A 20,479-nucleotide genomic window follows, 5' to 3' on the forward strand; every position below is an offset into this window, starting at 1 on the left:
TTGCCAACCCTAAGGTGGCTCCCTTAACTAAGAATTGTGGTTCCGTGCTCCCCTATCCAACCTTCCTTTATCCCAATCCTCCTGTTTCCCCAAGTTTCCCCCATCCTCCCCTTCTCATTTTCTCTCCCCATCTCCCCTTACCCCATCCCACCCCACCCCCAAGATCCCACTTTTTTCTCCCCGGCAATTTTGTCTACTTCCCATAGCCAAGAGGATAACTATATGTTTTTCCTTGGGTTCACCTTCTTATTTAGCTTCTTTAGGTTCACCAATTGTAGACTCCGTGACCCTTATTTATGGCTAGAAACCAATTATGAGTGAGTACATCCCATGTTCATCTTTTTGGGTCTGGGTTACCTCACTCAGGATAGTGTTTTCTATTTCCATCCATTTGCATGCAAAATTCGAGAAGTCATTGTTTTTTACCACAGCGTAGTACTCTAATGTGTAAATATTCCACACTTTCTTCATCCATTCTTCCATTGAAGGGCATCTAGGTTGTTTCCAGGTTCTGGATATTACAAATAATACTGCTATGAACATAGTTGAACAAATGCTTTTGTCATATGATGGGGCATCTCTTGGGTATATTCCCAAGAGTGGTATTGCTGAGTCTAGGGGAAGGTTGATATCGAATTTCCTGAGAAACCGAAACACTGATTTCCAAAGTGGTTGCACAAGATTGCATTCCCACCAGCAATGGATGAGGGTACCCCTTCCTCCACAGCCTCTCCAGCAAAGGCTATCATTGGTGTTTTTTTTTTTAATTTTATTTATTTATTAGGGATTTCTGCCTCCTCCCCGCCACCGCCTCCCATTTCCCTCCCCCTCCCCTGTTTAAGTCCCCCTCCCTCATCAGCTCGAAGAGCAATCAGGGTTCCCTGACCTGTGGGAAGTCCAAGGACCGCCCACCTCCATCCAGGTTTAGTAAGGTGAGCATCCAAACTGCCTAGGCTCCCTAAAGCCAGTACATGCAGTAGGATCAAAAACCCATTGCCATTGTTCTTGAGTTCTCAGTAGTCCTCATTGTCCGCTATGTTTTTGATTTTAGCCATTCTGACAGGAGTAAGATGATACCTCAAAGTTGTTTTGATTTGCATTTCCCTGATTGCTAAGGAGGTTGAGCATGACCTTAAGTGTCTTTTGGCCATTTGAACTTCTTCTGTTGAGAATTCTCTGTTCAGTTCAGTGCCCCATTTTTTAGTTGGGTTAATTAGCATTTTAAAGTTTAGTTTCTTGAGTTCTCTATATATTTTGGAGATCAGACCTTTGTCTGTTGTGGGGTTGGTGAAGATCTTCTCCCAGTCAGTAGGTTGCCTTTTTGTCTTAGTGACAGTGACCTTTGCTTTACAGAAGCTTCTCAGTTTTAGTAGGTCCCATTTATTCAATGTTGCCCTTAATGTCTGTGCTGCTGGGGTTATACCTAGGAAGCGATCGCCTGTGCCCATCTGATGTAGGGTACTTCCCACTTTCTCTTCTATCAGGTTCAGTGTGTTCGGACTGATATTGAGGTCTTTAATCCATTTGGACTTGAGTTTTGTGCATGGTGATAGATATGGGTCTATTTTCATTCTTCTACAAGTTGACATCCAGTTGTGCCAGCACCATTTGTTGAAAATGCTTTCTTTCTTCCATTGTATACTTTTAGCTCCTTTATCGAAAATGAAGTGTTCATAGGTTTGTGGGTTAAAATCCGGGTCTTCTATACGATTCCATTGGTCTCTGTTTTTATGCCAGTACCACACTGTTTTCATTACTATAGCTCTGTAATAGAGTTTGAAGTCAGGGATGGTAATGCCTCCAGAAGATCCTTTATTGTATAGGATTGTTTTGGCCATCCTAGGTTTTTTTGTTTTTCCATATAAAGTTGATTATTGTCCTCTCAAGATCTGTGAAGAATTTTGATGGGACCTTGATGGGGATTGCATTGAATCTACAAATTGCCTTTGGTAGAATTGCCATTTTTACTATGTTGATCCTCCCAATCCAAGAGCAAGGGAGGTCCTTCCATTTTCTGGTGTCCTCCTCAATTTCTTTCTTCAAAGACTTAAAGTTCTTGTCCAATAGATCTTTCACTTCCTTGGTTAGAGTTACCCCAAGATATTTTATGCTGTTTGTGGCTATCGTGAAAGGTGAAGCTTCTCTGATTTCCCTCTCTGCTTCCATATCCTTTGTGTATAAAAGGGCGACTGATTTTTTGGAGTTGATCTTGTATCCTGACACATTACTAAAGCTGTTTATTGTAGTAGTATGCAGCGGCGGCGGGGCTGCGTCCCCAACACCCCAGTCGCCTGCTCGGCTAGCTTATGCCCCGAAATAATTACACAGACACTGTATTCTTTTAAACACCGCTTTGGCCCATTTCTATCTAGCCTCTTGTAGGCTAATTCTCACATATTAATTTAGCCCATTTCTAATCATCTGTGAGCACCGGTCAGCATGTCTGACCTGGCGGCTTGCTTCATCGCGTGCCTCTGTCCAGGAGCCGGGAGCATGGCATCTCTCTCTGAGGCGTTTGCTCCGGAGAGGAGAGCTGTCGAGTCTGAGCTCACTTCCTCTTCCTCCCAGCGTTTTGTTCTGTCTACTCCTCCCACCTATCTTCTAACCAATGAAATGGGCCAAGGCAGTTCCTTTATTAGCCAATGACCTTCCTCCATCAGTTTATCAGCTGTAAAAGTTCTTTGGTGGAATTTTGGGGGTCGCTTATGTACACTATTATATCATCTGCAAATAATGAAAGTTTAACTTCTTCCTTTCCAATTTGAATCCCCTTGATCCCCTTATGTTGTCTTATTGCTATTGCTAGAACTTCAAGCACTATATTGAAGAGGTATGGCGAGAGTGGACAGCCTTGTCGTGTTCCTGAGTTTAGTGGGATGGCTTTGAGTTTCTCTCCATTTAGTTTAATGTTTGCTGTCGGCTTGCTGTATATAGCTTTTACTATATTTAGGTATGACCCTTGTATCCCTAATCTCTCCAAGACTTTTATCATAAAGGGATGTTGAATTTTGTCAAATGCTTTTTCAGCATCTAATGAAATGATCATATAGTTTTTTTTCTTTCAGTTTATTTATATGATGGATTACATTGATAGATTTTCGTATGTTGAACCAGCCCTTCATCTCTGGGATGAAGCCTACTTGATCATAATGGATAATTTTTCTAATGTGTTCTTGGACACGATTTGCCAGTATTTTATTGAGGATTTTCGCATGGATGTTCATGAGTGAGATTGGCCTGTAATTCTCTTTCTTGGTTGAGTCTTTGTGTGGTTTTGGTATCAGAGTAACTGTAGCTTCATAAAAGGAATTTGGCAATGACTCTTCCGATTCTATATTGTGAAATACATTAAAGAGTATAGGTATTAGCTCTTCTTGGAAGTTCTGGTAGAATTCCGCATTGAAACCATCTGGTCCTGGGCTTTTTTTGGTAGGGAGGTTTTTGATAACAGCTTCTAATTCTTCGCGACTAACAGGTCTATTTAGATTGTTCACCTGGTCCTGGTTTAACTTTGGTATATGGTATTTATCTAAAAAAGTGTCCATTTCTTTTACATTTTCCAGTTTTGTGGCATACAGGCTTTTGTAGTAAGATCTAACGATTCTCTGAATTTCCTCTGTGTCTGTGGTTATGTCCCCGTTTTCATTTCTGATCCTATTAATTTGCATATTCTCTCTCTGCTGTTTGATTAGTTTGGATAGGGGTTTATCAATTTTGTTGATTTTCTCCAGGCACCAGCTTTTTGTTTAATTGATTCTTTGGATTGTTTTCTGTGTTTCTGTTTTGTTGATTTCCACCCTCGGTTTGATTATTTCCAGTCTTCTACTCCTCCTAGGTGAGTCTGCTTCTTTTTTTTTCTAGAGCTTTCAGGTGGGCTCTTAAGTCTCCAATGTGTGCTTTTTCTGTTTACTTTAAGTGGGCACTTAGTGCTATGAACTTTCCTCTTAGGACTGCTTTCATAGTGTCCCATAAGTTTGAGTAGGTTGTTTCTTTATTTTCATTGAATTCAAGGAAGACTTTAATTTCTTTCTTTATTTCTCCCTTGATCCATGTGTGGTTCAGTAGTTGACTGTTCAGTTTCCATGAGTTTGTAGGCTTTCTGGGGGTAGCATTGTTGTTGAATTCTAACTTTAATCCATGGTGATCTGATAAGACACAGGAGGTTACGAATATTTTTTGTAACTGTGGAAGTTTGCTTTGTTACCAAGTATATGGTCAATTTTCGAGAAGGTTCCATGAGCTGCAGAGAAGAAGGTATATTCTTTCTTATTTGGGTGGAATTTTCTATAGATGTCTGTTATGTCCATTTGATTCATTACCTCCATTAATTCTCTTATTTCTCTGTTAGGTTTCTGTCTGATAGACCTGTCCATTGGTGAGAGAGGAGTGTTGATGTCTCCTACTATTAGTGTGTGCGGTTTGATGGCAGCCTTGAGTTTTAGTAATGTTTCTTTTACGTACATGGGTGCTTTTATATTAGGGGCATATATATTCAGGATTGAGACTTCATCCTGATGAAACTGTTATGAGTATAAAATGTCCCTCTCCATCTCTTCTGATTGATTTAAGTTTGAAGTCAACTTTGTTAGAAATTAGTGTGGCCACACCTGCTTGTTTCTTAGGTCCATTTGCTTGATAAACCTTTTCCCATCCCTTTACTCTGAGTAGGTGCCTGTCTGTGGTTAAGGTGTGTTTCTTGTAAACAGCAGAATGTTGGATCCTGTTTTCGTATCCAATCTCTTAGCCTGTGCCTTTTTATAGGTGAGTTGAGTCCATTGACATTAAGTGATATTAATGACCAGTGGTTAACTCCGGTCACTTTTTTAGTAGTAGTTTGTGTGTTTCCCTCCTTTGAGTTGTGCTGGTGAAGGATCTCTAGATGTTTGAGTTATTATAGTCATTGTTGGACTCCTTGGTTTGTGATTTTCCTTCTATTACTTTCTGTAAGGCTGGAATTGTGGCTACGTATTGTTTAAATTTGTTTTTATCCTGAAAAATTTTGTTTTCTCCATTTATAGTGAACGAAAGCTTGGCTGGGTATAGTAGTCTGGGCTTGCATCCATGGTCTCTTAGTTTCTGCAGTACATCTATCCAGGCCCTTCTGGCTTTCATTGTTTCCATAGATAAATCAGGTGTAAGTCTGATAGGTTTACCTTTATAAGTAACTTGGTCTTTTTCCTTTGTAGCTCTTAATATTCTTTCTTTATTCTGTATGTTTTGTGTTTTGATTATTATATGGCGAGGAGATGGTTTTTTTTTTGGTCCAGTCTATTCGGTGTTCTGTATGCTTCTTGAACCTTCAAAGGAATATCTTTCTTTAGGTTGGGGAAGTTCTCTTCTATAATTTTATTAAATATATTTTCTGGACCGTTGAGCTGTATTTCTTCTCCTTCTTCTATCCCAATTATTCTTAGGTTTGGTTTTTTTTATTGTGTCCCAGATTTCCTGAATGTTTTGTGATGAGAATTTGTTGGTTTTGCTGTTTTCTTTGATCAGTGTGTTTATTTTCTCTATGTTATCTTCAGTGTCTGACATTCTTTCTTCTATCTCTTGTAATCTGTTGGTAGTACTTGTCTCTGTAGTTCCTGTTCGTTTACCCAGATTTCCATCTCCATCCTTCCCTCGGTTTGTGTTTTCTTCATTACTTCCATTTCATTCTTCAAGTCTTGAACCGCTTCTCTTACCTGTTTGATTGCTTTTTCTTGTTTCCCTTGGTTTTCTTGGGTATCTTTGAGCGATTTATTCATTTCCTCTACCTTTTTGTTTGTGATCTCTAATTGTTTATGGCAGTTTTTCACCTCCTGTTTAAGGTCTTCTATTATTTTCATATAATTCACTTTTGAGTCAATTTCTTCTAATTCTTCTAGAGTAGGGTGTACAATTCTTCTTAATTCGGGATCCCTGGATTCTGGTGATGTCATGTTGCCTTTCAGGTTGTTAGAAGAATTCTTGCATTGGCGCCTTCCCATCTCTTCCTTCAAATGGAGCCAGGAGAGGCCTGGTGTCTTGGTCCAGTCTTTGCTGTGACTGACTCTCTGGGTGTATCTCTTCAGTGTAGAAGCAGGAACCGTCCCGTCCAGATGGAACTCCTCAGCACTGAAACATAGACGCCTGGTAGTCCAATGACCCGCGGACAAAAGGGAGAACTTGGGGGGGGGCGGCAGGGCGGGGACGAGTAGAACACAGGACACCCTGCCACAAAAGCTGAAGGTGCGCGTCCTCCTTTTCGGGGGGTCCTTGAGGTCTGCCTGGTAGGCAGGCACTCACCGCTCTGGGTGGGTAGCCTTAGTGTAGGAGCAGAAAACTGTTCCTGAGCAAAGGACCTAGCAGAAAACGCAGGCATGGAGGGGGGGGGGTAAGAAAGACAGCCCTGCAGAAGGAGCTGGGGGAGGGGGGTTTGTGCTCTCTTCCGGGACAATCCGCCCCTGGATAGCACACACTCACCCGTCCAGATGGAATTCCTCAGCACCAAAACAGGGCCGCCTGGTAGCCCAACTATCCGGGGACAAAAGGAAAAACGGGGCAGGCCGGGCGAGATCCAGGGGAGCACAGGCACCCCTGGCGCACAAGCTGAAGGTCCAGTAATAATTACTTTAAGGTTTACTCAGAAAAGAGTGAACTGTCTGGTAGCTAGAACAAAGGTTGGGATTCACAGTGTTCTCTAGCAGATTCAAGTCATCAGCGTTCACAGATTGCTTTGTTGGCTACCAGTTTAAGTGACAAAATTATGTTTTATGTTTCCTTCAACTACTACAACTACCTTTTCTTACACACACACACACACACACACACACAGTGCGTGTGTGTGCATGTCTGCATGCATGCATGCGTCAGGCACACACACACACAAATGTGGGTATCAATTTTAGGGGGGTTCCCCCTGTGGCTCTCACCCTTATTTGAGACAAGATTTCGTCACTGAACCTAGAGCTTGGTGGCTAGACTGGCTGGCTAGGAAGCCATAGGGGATTGCCTTCCCCCACTTCCTGTTGCCCAGCTCAGGTTCACAGACAGGTTGCTGTGCCCTGCTTTTATGTCTGCACATCAGTCACTTTAGCCGCTGCTCTTTCTTCTCTGCCACTCGGTTTCCTAAAGCTTCTACAGTGTTCCATCATCAGAAACTCCATTCTCGAAGCATGGGCTTTCAACAAAGGGTCTGGGTAGGTGATTGACATCCTGATCAAAGTATAGCCTGCTAGAGTGCTGGCCCTCCTCTTTAAGGGGGTCTTTGCAGGAGCATGGGTTCTTTACCAATGGCTACCGCTGATGAAAATGTCTCTCCCTAGTGATCATTAACTGCATTTATATCCTCGGGGAGGATTGGGGCCTCATGATCCACTCCTCTGTCTGTGGTAGTTGTGGCTGGGCCAATCTCACACAGGTCGTTTGCTGATAATCACAGCTCCCTGGAGTTGAAGAATGCAGTAATCACGCCATGCCTGGATGGAAGCATTCTCTACATTCCACCTCTTCCTTCAGCTCCACGTTCTGTTTGTGCCCTCCTCCATGATGCTCCCTGAGCCTTGGAAAGGGAGGTATCTGATATAGGACTCAGCTTTCAGCACTCAGTTGCTCTCAGCAAGTCTCCGCAGTAAACACGAACCACTGCGAAAAGAATCTCTCTGACAACAGCTGTCAGTAGCGCTAATCTATGGTCATAAGCAAAAAATCTCCAGAGGGCAGTTTAATAGACACATCAAATCTATTTAGCGAAGCAGTAGCTTCCTCCCAGCTAAGTTCATGAACTCAACAGCTGTGAGCTTTTGACTATAGTTCCAGATGTGAGTTTTTTCCCATGAAGCAGGCCTCAAATTCAATCAGGAAAGTGGCTAGTTGCCCACGTAACAGGCCTGCCACGGATGTGCCAATACTGTTGACTTGCTAGTAGTGTAGCACCCAGGGTCCACAACTGCGTGGAGCTGTCAATGACAGTTCTTCCCCAGCAGGGAGGCTGCCTCCAGCTTAGTTCTAGAGTTTTCTGTCTTGGGACAAAGCATGCACACCATTCTTAAGCGTTCTGTGTCTCTGCCATGAGACTGTACCAACTCTTTTACTTCTTATGTCTAGATTGACAGATTTGGAGATTAAAAGGCAGCTGAAATACAAGAAATAAAAGGTTCTTGGGTAAGATGGGGAGGTGAAAAGATGCCTCCATGTCACTGTGTAAATACTAAAAAATCAGAGTAAGAGTAGAATTTATCTCAAGGAAGAAAAAAAAGAATAAAGAGGAAAGAGATAGAGGAGAAACACCATGAATCACAAAAGAGGACCAGACAACTGGAAGGCATAAAGAAACAGAAAGCCAATGTAGCAAATAGCAGGAAGGGCCCATGGCTCCAGCTCCAGTTCCCCCAGGGAGTCGTGGCCTCAGCCTCATCCAGGAGGCGAGCAGTCCTAGCGTTAAGAAAAGCCCACAGTTTTCACAAGCCTTGATAGTGGCATACTTTATGGTAGACCAGCATTAGAGAAAAAAATGACCCAAAAAAACATCCATTTTGTCACTTCCAATATCTTACTATGCTCTAGCCAGGCAGCATCTTGGTTGAGGGGGCAACCTACTGTTTAAGGCTAAGCTATGTTGGGGAACATCATACACCTGAGAACACCCTGTCACCTCGTGTGGGCAAGGAGGAGGCCAGGAGAGTCAGCTATGAAGTGGGGCATTGGGTATGAGCATAGTGAAAAAGTTCCATGCAGGAACAATAGGGTAGTACAAAATAAACAGGCTGGACAACAAAGGAACAAGTGAAGAGCCAGCCTATAAAGACGTAGAAAGTATCGTCCATCTATGCATCTACCTGGGAATTAATATTTAGACTCTCCAACAAACTAAAAAGCCTAAACACCCTAGGTTCTAAATTATCCAATCAACAAATGGGCAAATGAATTGAACAGAGAGTTCTCAGAAGACAGATAGCAAGCAGATACATGGAAAAACAACAACATGACTTTAGTCAGCAAGGGAGCGTTGAATCTATGTAGACTCTCCTTAGGTGGTGACTATTAACTAATAGCCAGTGCTAGTGAGGATTCTGGGGGACAGAACCCCGTACAACGGTGATGGCGGTGTAAATTAGTTCTGCTGGTTTGGAAGGCAGTATGGAGGTTCTTCAAAAACCTCAGCTACCACTTTGATCTGGTTATATATACCACTCCTGATCCATAGGAGGAGCTGGAATCACCGTACAGAGGGCAGCCTGCTTACACAGCTGTTCATAGTGCCGTGTTCACAGCAGTCAAGTGAGGAGCCAGCGATGAGTCAGTAAAGAAAAGGAGTGTGAGTGTGTGCAGTGGAATCTCAGCCATAAGGAGTACAGCATCCTATCGTCCGTAGCCTGATAGGAGGACCATCAGTCAGTGAACGAGGCTGCACTCAGGGAAACGCAGGAGGGGGAAGGACAGACAGGAGAAAGTAGCAGGGGAAGCATGGATATGAGCAGAGTACAAAGTGTACATGCATGGAAACAGCATCCTAAGGGGCTGGTTGCTGGCTGAGTGGGTGAACGCTGACAACCTCAGCTCAGTTGCTGGAACCCATGATGGAAGGAAAGAGCTTCCATGTGTCCTGCCCATACACAACTCAAATTCAACAATTAGAGTCATAATGAAACCCAAATGTAAGGTATCTAAAACAGTAAATATGAAACTTAGGATTACAGAGGATGCATTAGCTTAAGACTTTTAATATTCAGATTAAAACGGATTTACAAGTGTGCAGAATTGAACATGAGTCCTTATCCCCCTGTGTACTAATCAGCAGGCAGGAGCCTGGAGGGAATTCACACCAGACACCCACATTGCTCTGCTGCAGGAACTTAGCTCTGCATCTTCCCAGATCCGTTGACTGCAGTGTTCTTGATTTGATTTATATTTTTACTTGAGATAAGCTTTGTTAGGTGGGTATTAAAGTCAATACTGGACTTCACAAATACTTAACTGTCCTGTCTTTTCTGGACGTGTGAGAGTCTATAGTAAATAATGTTGCAGCTACATTGGGACTTGAGAAGAAAACTCGCTACGGTCTTTTCCCTACACATAAAATTAGGAGTCCAAATAGAAAGAATCTTCTCCATGGCACAGTCTTTCTCTTATGAAAACGCAGACACGTACCTGCACACACAACAGCACTTGGGCTCTTGTTGGGGTTGCTTCAGTGTGGGTGGCTTTGAGGGACTGGGCATGTGATTTTGCTGTCAGGGTTTGCTGTACCGAGTCACGTTGTTTCCGTGTCCCTTCAGGTCTCACAGAAGTGTGTGCCTACATGATAATGACCATAGGCCTGTTCTGTTGCAGTCACTTATGGTGCCTTTTCTTGGCGGCTTGGAATTCTTTCGTGTTTTCTGTTTTCATAAACCACGTGTAAGTGTCAGTCCACTGCAGAAATGAGCCACTGCTGTGCCACTGCTGGGTGTCACCTACTGCCTGTTAAACCACAACAGCACTGGACAGCAGTCTGCTTACTGCGGTATTCCTTTTCCTGACCACAGCACCTTGGGGGAGAATGTATTTTGGCTCACGGTTTGAGGCACGGTCGAGGCAGCTGGGCACACTGCGTGTGGTGAGAGCTCCGCCTGCTTCCTCCTTCCTTAGCCTGGGTTAGGGTGGGCCTTCCTGCCCCATTCACCTCAGCTAGAAGCCCAGGAACTTGTCTTCAAAGTGATTCGAGATCCCTTCCAGTTGACAGTCGAATAGGAACCACCATACTGCCCAGGCCACCGCTCCCTTGAACTGTACTCAGGGACTGTTCTTCAGAAGCAGTGAAGAGCTGCAGAATCTATAATGACAGGCAGTATCACTGACCCAGATACAACAAACTAGTGAAGTATTATTCACTTCTTTTTATTTATTTATTTATTTATTAAGGATTTCTGCCTTCCCCCCTTATCCGCCTCCCATTTCCCTCCCCCTCCCCTGATCAAGTCACCCTCCCTCATCTGCTCGAAGAGCAATCTGGGTTCCCTGACCTGTGGGAAGCCCAAGGACCGCCCACCTCTATCCAGGTCTCCAAAGGTGAGCATCCAAACTGCCTAGGCTCCCCCAAAGCCAGTACGTGCAGTAGGATCAAAAACCCACTGCGATTGTTCCTGAGTTCTCAGTATTCCTCATTGTCCGCTATGTTCAGCTAGTCCGGATTTATCCCATGCTTTTTCAGACCCAGGCCAGCTGGCCTTGGTGAGTTCCCGATAGAACATCCCCATTGTCTCAGTGTGTGGGTGCACCCCTCGCAGTCCTGAGGTCCTTGCTTGTGCTCCATCTCCTTCTGCTCCTGATTTGGACCTTGAGATTTCTGTCCCGTGCTCCTCTGTCTCTGTCTCCTTTCATCACCTGATGAAGGTTAATATTCATGAGGATGACTATGTGTTTGTCTTTGGGTTCACCTTCTTACTTAGCTTCTCTAGGAACATGCATTATAAGCTCATTGTCCTTTATTTATGGCTAGAAACCAAATATGAGTGAGTACATCCCATGTTCCTCTTTTTGGGTCTGGCTTACCTCACTCAGGATAGTGTTTTCTATTTCCATCCATTTGTATGCAAAATTCAAGAAGTCCTTGTTTTTTACTGCTGAGTAATACTCTAATATGTATATATTCCATACTTTCTTCATCCATTCTTCCGTTGAAGGGCATCTAGGTTGTTTCCAGGTTCTGGCTATTACAAACAATGCTGCCATGAACATAGTTGAACATATACTTTTGTTGTATGATAGGGCCTCTCTTGGGTATATTCCCAAGAGTGGTATTGCTGGATCCAGGGGTAGGTTGATTCCGAATTTCCTGAGAAACCGAAACACTGCTTTCCAGAGTGGTTGCACAAGTTTGCATTCCCACCAGCAATGGGTGAGTGTCCCCCTTTCTCCACAACCTCTCCAGCAAAGGCTATCATTGGTGTTTTTGATTTTAGCCATTCTGACAGGTGTAAGATGGTATCTTAGAGTTGTCTTGATTTGCATTTCCCTGATCTCTAGGGAAGTTGAGCATGACCTTAAGTGTCTTTTGGCCATTTGAAGTTCTTCTGTTGAGAATTCTCTGTTCAGCTCAGTGCCCCATTGTATAATTGGATCTATCACCATGCACAAAACTCAAGTCCAAATGGATTAAAGACCTCAATATCAGTCCAAACACACTGAACCGGATAGAAGAGGAAGTGGGAAGTACTCTACAGCACATGGGCACAGGAGACCACTTCCTACGTATAACCCCAGCAGCACAGACACTAAGGGCATCATTGAATAAATGGGACCTCCTGAGGCTGAGAAGCTTCTGTAAAGCAAAGGACACTGTCACTAAGACAAAAAGGCAACCCACTTACTGGGAGAAGATTTTCACCAACCCCGCAACTGACAAAGGTCTGATCTCTAAAATATATTATTCACTTCTTAATGGCTTGAATCCTTTGTTATGTGGATTTTATCTCACCCTGTTTTGAACAGGCTATGCACCCCTAACCCAGGAGTCTGAAATGCTCTAAAGTATTAGCAGGATTCCATTACTAGGAGATGCCACATCCAGCTGTGTGTGGCGAGTGCACAGGCTCCATCCTGTCATACCACTTACAGGGGAAGCTGGGGTGGTCATGAATTCCAGTTCAGCATATGCAACATAGTGAGACCCCATCTTAAAAAATAACAAGCTGGGTGTGGTAGTGCACACCTTTAATCCCAGTTCCGGGGAGACAGAAGCAGGTGGATCTCTTGTGAGTCTAAGACCAGCTTTTTTTTATATAGTAAGTTCCAAGACAGCCAGGGGTACATAGAGAGACCTGTAAAAAAAAAAACAACTGAAAACCTTGCTTTCCCACCTATATGAGTAAGGTATATATAGAATATAAAAGTTAAGCTTTGTTTAGATTGCAGTTTCATCTTCTCATTTATATGTGACTATTCCAGAATCCAAAAACATCCAAAGGTAAAATCTACTTACACAATGCCTTTTAAATCACTGAAAGATAGAAGCCAAAGTGTCCAAATAGAGGTGGCTTATGAATGTGCAGAAATGGCTGGATAAGAAGGGGAAAAATGCCATTTCCAGGAGCGACCACAGACAAATCTGCCAGCAAGGAGGTAACATGAAGTCTAAACAGCAGAGAGATTGGAAAGGCATCAGAGAAAAGAAGAAAGCAGTTTGTTAACCCAGGCTCTCTGGATGGGGTTGGTGAGTACACAGAGGGAGAAAGACAGGGGATGTACAAGTAACCCAGCCTAGCAGTTGACTGGCATGCCTAAAGGCAGGAGAATTCCACAGTGCCTGCTTAAGTGCATCCACTATTTCTAATGAAGAACACACATGGAGCTATACAAGCTGCTTCCACAGCCACTGACAGGTACCATCCTGCCTTAATGGCCCAGCATCTGGCACTTGGATGCCACCAGGAGTCATGGGTCTGCCAACAAAACAGAGCAGAGGACAGCCCTAATTTTTCTGCAGCTCTAGGACCACTACCCTTCAGAGTCAGGAGCCTTCCCCCCCATCTATACCTGCCCCATAGTAAGCATGATTCCCCAACTCACAGCTCAGAAAGCTCTACCATTGCATATGCCTCTCTGTTGGAGTTGAGAAAGATCCCAGCCAAGTCCCGCAGCTCCAAGAATAAAGGCCATCGGGGCTCCAAACCCTGGCACTGTTCTTTACTCTGCCCTTGGGACCTAGAGGTTCCAGCCCACTGCCTTGAGACTATGGCTATTGGCATGAAAAGGGAAACCTGGCACCGAGAGCTGTCCCTTGGGACCAGAGGAAGGCCCACCAGTGTCCTGCCTCTTTAGACCTGTGGTTGAACCACCAGAAGACTCAGTGTACTCCTTTTTAAAAAAAAAATACAAGAAGTTTAAACAACAAGACGCTTGACTTGAAGGGAAAACTATCTAGGATCATTTTGTTCAAGAGTAATTTATCCCTACTTAAAGACAGATTGCCCTACATGTAATAGCTACGTGCAAAAAAGTTATAAAATTGTCCTTGGTTTTACAATGATAAATGAAAAACATTAAAATTTTCCAATCGAACAAGGTATGCAAGGATTTTGTGGTTGGGTTCTTTTGTTAAAACATTGAGAGCAAACTAACTTCCTGGAATATAAAGATAAGAGCTGATGAGCATGCCACTAATGGAGCAGGGGTTATTTTCACAGAACTGTGCTTTCCCCCAGACCACCTCCATCTGCTGTCAATCAAAACAGAACACTGGCCATTTAGTTTAAAAAAGAAAAAGAAAAAAGCGCAATATGCTTGTGTACATACAGCAGTTACTTTATGTACAATAAGGAAATGGGGACAGGAAATGAAAGAATAGAGAAAACTCTACTGTAGTAGTCAGGATGTGGTGGAACCAAACTGCAGCTTTCTAATTGCCAATGTATTCTTGGTCTATAACAAAGTTCTGGAGTAAAGTAGCAGTTTCCCCTTTTAGTAGACACCCCCTGTCTGCTGCTGGAACACATCAATCGTACCTTCATCCTCCATTTCCAACTGTGCAGGTGTGTCTGTTTCATTGATTGGCTGCCCATCAAACCGGAATCTGATCTGCCTCATTGACAAACCCTGTCATTCACAGTAGGCTTTCACTAGTTTACTAAGTGGTGTATGCCTCTTAATTTTAAACTGCACCACAGAGCCATCCTGCCCCGCCACCTTCAAATTAATATGGTCATTGTTCTCGGTCTTGACTCCTTCCTTGGGTTTCTCGTCATCCATGGTGAATGCCGGAGTCTCCTCAGCTGCCATTTCACAAAAGAGGCACCAGGTCCGCACTGAAGGAGCCGACTCAGTGTACTCTTGCTCATCCTGTGAGACCTGGGGAAGGTCTTCTCCACACCACTGTCTTGGACCACAACTGCTTTAGTGCCCACAACCCTGACAAATCCCGATCTTGTCTGAGTTAGGTCCTGCAGCTCCAGGAAAGAATGACCAGTTAAAACACTGATTACCCATAGTTACCCAAGAGATGCAGGGATAAGTCCTCCCATGACTCTACAGACTCGGGGATCTCCTGTATTTGGTGCAGAAGGAAGACTGGGACTCTGTGCCCAGCTGCTCCTCTGTGAGCCGGCCCTCCTGTCCCACGGTACTTCTATCTTGTCAGCTTTAGTCTCCTTTTCACGCCGTCACTGCATCCGAGACCAATATGCGACATTTTATTCCTACACATACAAAAATTTTATTTCTACATATATAGAAAAAAACAACAAAATATACCATTCAGCACTAGCATACATACCTTCAGTACCTACAAACTAAGGAAAAGATGTTCAAGATCTCAATATTATGAAGCACTCCAAAGAACTTTTAATGTTCCAGCCAGGAGATAGAAGTCATCAGGAAACATGATCCAGGCTGGAGACCATTTTCCAGGATACCACATACTATCCATTAACTGAAGCCTGCCTTCAGCCTCTCAGGGTTACCAATGTAGCTGTCACTCACATCCAGCCTGGAGTTGTGTTTATTCAGATTCGCTGTTCTGTTTCTCAACTTTCTTTCTCACCCTGTACACCAATATCAAATTGTGTACAAGTAGTGAAATCTCTACAACCCCATGGTCTTATTTTCTCCATTTGAAGTCTAGTATAATAGAAATCACTTTTCTAAAACCAGAAAATGGTTTGCTAAAAGTACACAAACTCTGTGTCTGCAATCCTGTTTCTACCCCCCAAATCTATGCTTTAAAGTTAAAGGTTTGTACAGAATTCCCACCAGCACAGAAACACACAGAGGACATGTAGGCTATAAGGAAGAATGACTAAGGGCACTATCCGGAATCGCATGCTGAAGAATGTACTCAGCATAGCCTTAAGATTTTGTTGTTTGTTTTCCCTGTGTATGATAGGCATAGATATTACTAAGCATTGAAATGTTTCAGTCATTTATATCCACATTGTTTAGAAGCATAGAAAATGTTGGAAATGACACACAATCTAAAAACCAAGCCCTAACAATCTTAAGTTATAATTTTGTCATTCTTGATATGGTATGTCAGTTACTTTAAGAAAACACAAGGAGTTTTTACTATTTTAGATGAAATAAATGTCTGTGCTTGAAGACTTGCGCTTTAAGCTGGGATTTCCAAACACCGATTTGGTTGTATAGCCTTTTAAAAGCCTTTGGGCACAAAAACAGGTAAAATGTGGTTTTAGTTATTGGCATGTCTGTGCAACAAAGCATTTGGGAAGTGTGACTGACAGGCCAGGAGTGTATATGAGGGGGAAACCTATGCTTGTGTCTGCTTCAGTGACTTTATTAGCCACACCCTACTTGTAAATTATAAGCTGTCATTCAGAGCAGCATAGTGATGTCTAAAGCAAGTCAGGCTATAATACCTGTACTTCTTTTGCCTTAATGCCTAGAGGTAAAATCAGAAAAATGTTCTTAATGTTTTGACTCATAAAAGCACTCATCTGGAAAAAAAAAAGCAACAAGCCCTTATAATACAGAGCAATACAAAGAGGGTTTCCAAGGTGCACGTATGCATGTACCTGTGTGCATGGATATTGCAAGGTTGAGCATCATAATTGGTAACTTAGCCTCCAAATTAATTCAGATCAGATATTCAACAGCTATTTCAGATGACGATAAAAAGATAATTCACTAACTTTTGTGGCAGATTTTAAATCATTATTTTAAAACATGCTATGTACTTAATTAAAATTGGTATTAACACCAAAAAAGACTTCAAAGGAGGCCTTTATTATTTTATAAAGAATTACAGAACAATTTGTATTTAAAGCAGGCAATGGGAAATAACCAATTTTACTGAATGTAGAAACAAATACTTATTCCTGTCGCACTTTGACAGCGACTATACAACTTCTGCCTTAGTTTGATATTTATCCTTTTTTAAAACCCATAAGCATATATTACAACTCCCTTCATTTAAAAAATATGTGTAAGATCATAAAAATTCCACCTGTACAGATACAATATAGTCAATTAAAATAACTCCATTACCCCCTCCTCTTTACATGAACAAAAATCGTACTTGCAATAGAATAGAGTTCTAGAGTTCAATAAAGCAGTAGTTCACGTGTCAACTCTTAGATATGAAAAGTTTTCGCCCTTTTGCTGTACATGAATGAACTGCTCGGCCCTCACCTTCAGCCACGCATTCTGCACGGGCACTCGGCCCTTGCATTTGTTCACAGAAACACTTCTGACTTCTAGTTTTAGAAGGAAATATCCATCGGGGCTCCTTAGGAACACAGCGTAGTAGCCTTATTGTAGGTTTAATCGTGAGGGTCTGGGGGATTATATTTGAGGTGAACCAAACCACGAAACTTTGTCTTGAGAAAGTTTTTATCTGACAAATGAGAAAAGACAAACACCTGTACGGTGATGTTTAAAGTGCAAACCAGTTTTGAAGTAACAAGAAAGGGAAAGCTGGTGGTTCAAATTTCAATCACTTTTCCTCTAAACCCATCAATGTGTGCACTGGTCCATTAATTATGTGGTCCAGCACAAAATGATATGTTAGTCTTCCCTTACTCCAGGGACAGCTGTGAGAAAGAAAGCTATTTCAAGTATTTTATTGTTGGTCTCAAGAATTTACCTGCTAAGTGAAAAAGTTGACTAATTGAAGGACAAACCAATCATTTCTTTACTAGAACTAAGATAAATTTGGGAGAGATTTAGAAAGTATGATTGCCATGAACCAATCTATTCTGGGTTAAGGAAGTACTGCAAAACACAGCAATTCCTGTAAACACTGGTCTAATACTTTGAGTGTGCAGACCGCTCACTTTCTCGTGTGCTCAACTGCACGTGTGTAAGTGGAAACAGCAAGGCTGCGTTTCGTTAAAACTCTGTGGACATATATATTAGTATTAGCTTCATGTAATGTTGACACACCATTAAATACTCTTCCTTTGATATTTTCCAACCATTAGAAGCAATTAATTTGCTCTTAGCTCACAAGCTCTGGAGAAACAACCAGCTGACTCTGGCCTGAGCACAGTTTGGCAGCCCCTGTTCTCATACATTCTTTTGCTTTTTGTGTTTTAATGGGAAAAATGTTGCTAAGATACTGATTTTTTATTTTTCAAATGTTTGTTTAAATCATTTTGGAAGTTCAAAAATGCTACCCATTGCAGGAATGAGTGTAAGTTATGCCATTAAAATACTGCTTACGTGAACCCCACCCAGTGCCCTTGGCCCACAATATTTTTATAGCAGTCCTCATAGAAAATATTTGTATCAACATAATCCTAGCACCTTAGAGGTGTCAACAGGATCTGTTCAAGGTTATCTTTATGGACAAAGGGAGGACAGGAACAAAGTGGACTCAGCAGACCCCATCTAGAAAGCCCAAACACCTCCCACATCGGCACATACATTATCAGAAAATCTTCTTGTTGTCTTCTGATTTATTTGTTTTTTATTGAGATGGGCTCTTGTTTGCAGCCCAGGCTAATCTGAAGCTTTTCATCTTCCAGTCTCAGCTTCTCAAACTCAGAGCCCAGACTTCCATCACTAGCTCAGCTGCATACATCTATTTTCTCCATTACCCACTGTGAATGACTTTTAATTTTGTGTTAAGTCAATCTGCATGGTTTTTAATTATTGGAAAAAATATTCTTTGAGTATTCATACAATATAATGAATTATGATCACATCCATTCCCCATTTCTCACCTCCAGCTTCCCCAACCCCTGAACCACCCCCATCATCTTTATGTCTCTTTCTCTTTATCTCCTGATGTCCAGGTAGTGCAGCTCATATGTTCATGGGTGTAGAACCATCCACTGTATCATAGATCAGTGGACACAGTCCCAAAGAAAAATGACTGCATTCCTCAGCTGCTATCAACTGCCAGTGGTTCCTCAGCTAGGAGGGGGGCCTTGCGAGCACCTCCTCCGTCCTTGATGGAATTTTGACTGGTTTGATCTTGTACAAGTCTTATGTAGGTAACTACAGCTTCTGTTAATTCATGAGTTTTATATCCACGTCATATCCAAAGGCACCATTTCACAGGCCTCCCGCCATCCCTCAGCTATGACATTTCTTCTGCCCATTTTCTGTGATGTTCCCTGAGCCCTGGGATGGCTGTGAGTATTGATGCACCTGTCCCATTTGGGGCAGAACACTCAAAATCAGTCTCATCAGTTATGAGTTGTGACCCCTTGTGTGTTTCTGCATTAATAATTGCCTACTACAAAAAGAAGCTTTTTGGACTAGTGTTGAGAACAGCCCAAATCTCAAAGAATAAATATTAATATTTAAAAAACAGTTTGACTACATGATCGTTTAGCAAAATAACAGAAGTAGATTACTTCCCGGGGCAGTGGTTCCCAACCTTCCTAACTCAGTGACCCTTTCATATAGTTCCTCATGGTGGTGACCTCCAACTATAAAATTATTTTGTTGCTACCTCATAACTGTAACTTGCTACTGTTACGAATCGTAATGTAAATATCTGGGTTTTCTGATGACCATAGGTCCCCCCTGTGAAAGGATTGTTCAAACCTCCCAAAGGGGTCATGGCCCTAGGTTGAGAACACTGCCCTAGAGTCTATGTCCTCTCCAGCTGTGGAATTTTGGCTAGGCTTACGGTGCAAGACATTAATTTCCTCCCATGGAACAGAGCTCAAATCCAATGAGTGAGGGAAGGAAATGTGGGGTGGGGGATCTGTGTGGTCCACTGGAGAAGGGGGCAGAGAGGAAGGGGAGACTGCAGCGGGTGGTCTGCTGCAGAGCTGGGGTGAGGCGGGGGATGGGATTGGGGGATGAGAGGGAGAGGTGAAGATCTGCAGTCAGCCTCCCTGCTCCCCTGGCTGGGGCGGCCTGCAGGTTGCCAGGTCTGTTCATCTTCTTAGAAATCAGGTGATATAGGCACCATTCTCTATATTATTTTCTTTGTTCCTATTTCATTAATTTTGTCCTGATGATCATTTCTTGTTGTCTACTACATTTAGTTCTCATTTTTCCAAATTTTCGAGTTGCATTAGGTCATTTATTTGTGCTGTTTTTTTTTTAATTTAGAGCTGTTTCCAATGTGTCCCAGAGTTTTTTGTATTCCATTTTCATTTCTGCTTAATCCAAAAGTGTTTTCTTTCTTGATTTCTTCTTTGACCCCTTCATCATTTAGAAGTGAGTCATTTACTCTCCATGAGTTTATATACTTACTAGAGATATTTCTGCCTTCAGTTCTTAAGTTTTACCACATTACGATCAGATAGAATACATGGACTTAGTTTAGTTTTTCTTAATTGGTAAATATGTGTCTTGTGTCTTAGAATGTGGTCTGTTTTAGAAACACTTCCATGGGCCGCTGAGTAGGATATATATTCTCTGGTGATGGGGTGGATCATTCTGTAGATGTCTATCAAGTTCATTTGGTGCATGATGCTATCATGTTTCTCTGACCAGTTTTTGTCCAAATGACCCGTTATCTGAAGAAGTAGGTATCCCCTACTGCTTCAGCCATGGATCTCTAAAGAAACAGAACTGATGGAATCATCGTGTGTAAGAGGGGTAGGGCAGGCTCAGAGAGAGA

At 42.5% G+C, this 20,479-nt stretch overlaps 1 protein-coding gene and 1 pseudogene across 3 annotated transcripts in view; one reads left to right on the forward strand and one right to left on the reverse strand.

Moving 5' to 3' along the window:
- Positions 1-20,479, forward strand: part of Wdpcp (WD repeat containing planar cell polarity effector) — a 312,131-nt gene that overhangs the window by 243,001 nt on the left and 48,651 nt on the right. The gene's annotated exons all lie outside the window — the stretch shown is intronic.
- LOC142832744 (small ubiquitin-related modifier 2-like) lies at positions 14,401-14,688 on the reverse strand (annotated as a pseudogene).

This window comes from Microtus pennsylvanicus, chromosome 12 (genome assembly GCF_037038515.1).
Source record: "Microtus pennsylvanicus isolate mMicPen1 chromosome 12, mMicPen1.hap1, whole genome shotgun sequence".
Lineage (NCBI taxonomy): Eukaryota > Metazoa > Chordata > Mammalia > Rodentia > Cricetidae > Microtus > Microtus pennsylvanicus.